Source organism: Boleophthalmus pectinirostris, unplaced genomic scaffold (genome assembly GCF_026225935.1).
Source record: "Boleophthalmus pectinirostris isolate CB_2022bp ecotype Guang Dong unplaced genomic scaffold, ASM2622593v1 HiC_scaffold_12, whole genome shotgun sequence".
In the NCBI taxonomy this organism is placed as follows: domain Eukaryota; kingdom Metazoa; phylum Chordata; class Actinopteri; order Gobiiformes; family Gobiidae; genus Boleophthalmus; species Boleophthalmus pectinirostris.
The window spans coordinates 32,204,858-32,208,702 of NW_026571018.1; the positions used below are offsets into that span (position 1 = coordinate 32,204,858).

Here is a 3,845-nt window from a genome sequence, read left to right on the forward strand (position 1 = left end):
TTTAACGTCCATAAAGATGCCGTGTATGACGACTGCCTGGTGCCCCCGGACAGTGAGATCATGTACCCTCTGGACATGGGCATCGTGGGGCATGTGGCCACCACCAAGAAGATGGTCAACGTCAAGGATGTGACTGAGGTACACGTGCCAATGCAATGTACTGCAGAAGAAAATACAGATGAAATACTGAAGCTGACTGTGGGCTCTGCTCTGTCTGTTACTCATTTTAGACTTTAATCTGAGCTTTATTTTAACACAATCTGACCAGAAAGAGCTGATTTAATTGGAAGTACAACAGGTGAGCAGATATGTGCTGTTAAACAAGTCTCACATAAAATTACAATCACAAAATAAACTAGCCCAAAAATGCAGGCCATACACTGAAAAAAGTGAAACATTGCTGTTGTTCATTCAATATGTTTTTTCCCATTGGTTTAAAGAAAGAAAATCAAATTGGCCGGTACAATTTAAACAATACACATTCAAGCTTGTGTTTGTATTTATTTTTTCTATGTACATCTAATTGGCTAAAGCAAATCAACAGTAATTTACAATAGTTAATTGATCCAATGAATGTTCGTTCATTGAGCATGTCTTGCGCATGCGCTGTGCCAAGTCGCTCCACCCAACATAGGGGGCAGCACTGACAACAGCCTCACTTGACTCTGCCCAATAACACAGTAGAATATGACATGTGCGCCATGTGCTCTGGCCTCTGATCATCCCTAGAAACGTGACCGAGACCTGCCATCCCACTGCCAAGCTTCTCCACGATGAAAGGTAATAAAAAATACAAAAAACACATTTAGTCTTGTTTTACTTAGTATATGTGTCCCATTTGTATGTAAAGAGGCACATAAAGTAAGCTACTTGGAGGTGATAAAAAATACAGTACTAGCTAATTTTAATTATGTCTTCTAGATATTGAATTCATTGATTGGGTCATCAGAAGGATAAAATAGGGTATTTATTTCGACAGCATGCGCGATTTTTACCCTGATGTTTGCTTATGACGAGTGATTAGTTGGATTTTAGATTGGGTCGTTTTGCGCGGCCGCCATTTTGGGCTAATATTAATACATCGCCAACGCTGGTGAGGTGAACCGGTCCAGCTTTATTTTACACTGTTGTAAACTTGTCAATTTGCGAGTAGTCACCACCAGATTTACGCATTTTGCGCGCTACGGCCAGGTGTAACTTTTAAGCCCAGTGTGGTGGAGGTTTAAGTCCCGGGGTCAAACGACCGGGCAGCGGCTGATAAAGCGGCGAGTGTTCCGTTCCTCCTGACTGGAAACGGCCCTGAATTGTACCCTTTATGAAACTAAATTAGTTAATCTATACACGTATAAATTAACGCGCTCGCTCTCCGCTGCAGCGCGGAGCCCCTCCCCTCGCCCGCTCCCAGGGCTGGGTACAGAAACTCCGGTACTGGTATTGAAATACTAACGTTCTTTCGGTGACAATTTTCCTTGGCTTTAAATGCGAGCGCCAACAAGCCAATAAATACACTGCAGCGATTTCACAGCAGCGAAGGTGCTCGCGCGTCACAGCTGCGCCTTAAACAAACTCAAAGGCACAAACGGCACTACCCGAAAATACATCCAGCCCTTTACAGTTCCTAAAAGTCAAAGTGCGCAATAATAAATCCACATCTATTCAGTCTGTAAAGTCCGCGCAAAATTGAAGCCAAACAGATAACATGAACCAGACTCCTGTGTGGAGCATGCGTCTTCGTAAAGATGCAGCCAGACTCGTAAAGTTGAAACCAAACTGGTAATGAACTAAAACTCCGCCAATATCGCATTTCACAAATGATCCATCCAGCCAAACGAGTCCGTGTGAAGAGTTCTCCTTGGTCCTCCTCCGTCCAGGTAACGGCGCAGTAGATGCGTAAAATTATTTATCAAAACAACGAGCACGTGCTTCGTGCGCTGCCTTTAATGTAAAGAGGGGTCACGAAGAAAACAAAAGTGAAACTTAAGTGCGTGTAAGCCCACACGAGGATCAGCTGTGCGCTCTGGTTCATTTGCATGCACATTTGTATGGAGTTATAACTTAACATCATATAGTAGCCTACTGTTTTAATGTATGAATTACTAAGAAAAATAACAGTGTTCTTATGTTTGCAGGCTTTACTGAATGCTGCACTGGATTTATCTACATGAAGGCAATATGTGATCAAATTGCTGATAATTTTCCTTGGAGACCCTGTTAATGAAATAAGAATCAGGTATGATAACGGTGTATATATAATATACATGTCATGTCTTATAATATCAAACTCCTCACCAATTGGCTGTCTGTAATTGATGCCCCTTTTTTGTGTTAAACATGTGAATGAAGCAAAACTTGCCTTGAAGCCTATTCTGATTCTAAATTCCATTTACACTGGTCCTTTTAGTGAATAAATTGATTTTGCAGTGATCTTGTTATTGGGGAAAAAAAATGCATAGTCCATTATATTGTAGGGAATATTTTACCAATATACTACATAGCATTAATTATACAACCAAAATATTAGTTGATGCAAATTTTAAAATATTAGAAATCATACTGCAAATTCTACCATAGAATTCTCCACTGACCTCCAGCTCAGTGTTAAACTGTAGGGATTGTGGAATGTTGTGATGTCACGTGAACCCAACATTTTCAGTTGTCTCAGTCTCTATAATCATTCAATCTAGCCACATGAAACCAAGAACTGGCACGAAGTTTACATTTATACATCATAAGAAAAGAGATTTCTCTCAAAGGAAATCTGTTTTATATATAGTTATGAAGTCACTTCCCAGCATCTGAAATCATTACATAACATTTTAGAATATTGTGTATTTTTTCAAATTCTTAAAATGCATACAGATGCAGACTGATCATAAGCATTGGAAATTATATTTTGTGCTAATCTACTCATGTTTTTCAGGTACAGCAAGAATGCAGTGTGGTGGAGGAAACAATGGCAGTTGTCACAAGTTGTTGCTGGTTGCTATGTAACTACTTGCATATCGCTGTATTCAGTGATGTTCACATTTATGCACTGTTAATAAAAAGTAAAATAATTCAATGTGTTGTGAAATTATTAAGATTATAGGACCACTATAAAATAAAAGTTCAAATAGATTGTATTAATCTATTGCATGTTCATTCATTTAATGTAGAATTTAAATTGGCACATAAATGCTAATGAATGTTTTTTTAATTGACACAATTAACTTTTGCGTGTTGAGGTAATGGATGTTTTCTTGTTGAACCAATTTATAATTTATTAACTGTTATAATTTAAACTGTTTTAGTTTGACCAATTTATAAATATCATTACGATCAATTAACAATATTTAGATGTAAATGATTTCTATATAAATTATAAGTTAAACCAGTGTTTTATTTTTTTCAGTGTAGTTATTGTCTAGTTTTAAACAATTATCTGCATTGTCCATGAAAACAAAAAAACAAAAAAACATATTGGTCGACCTATAATTATTATATCTAAGGTTCAGACTGCAGGCTTAATGCTCAAGTCAATGTTTTTTTTTTTTTTGGTGATATCCCATTTTCTTGTAGGTCGTTCACATTTCCAATTCAGTGTGACTTGTATATGATGCTCCAAAAGTGTCCTGCATCCACATTGGAGGACACAACGATGTCACACACAGCAGAAGTCGCCTAAACGCTGGGCTTGTCTTCCAGAACACGGTCCAGTTCTTGGTAAAATGGACAGGTTACACGTCCACGGTCACTTCATTTGTTTGAATCTTTAGCCTTCTTGTATTTGTCTCACAGGCTCTTTATTTTCCATTGACATTGGAGCCAGGACTGCCTGTAGCCGCGCTCCGACACAGACACACACA

General features: G+C 38.4%; 1 long non-coding RNA gene across 1 annotated transcript; it reads left to right on the forward strand.

The window, feature by feature from the left end:
- The first annotated feature begins 384 nt into the window (after positions 1-384).
- Positions 385-3,061, forward strand: LOC129407443 (uncharacterized). Its single transcript, XR_008631540.1, has 3 exons — positions 385-780; positions 2,130-2,230; positions 2,921-3,061. It is a non-coding gene; the product is annotated as an uncharacterized LOC129407443 (long non-coding RNA).
- Positions 3,062-3,845: the final 784 nt, after the last annotated feature.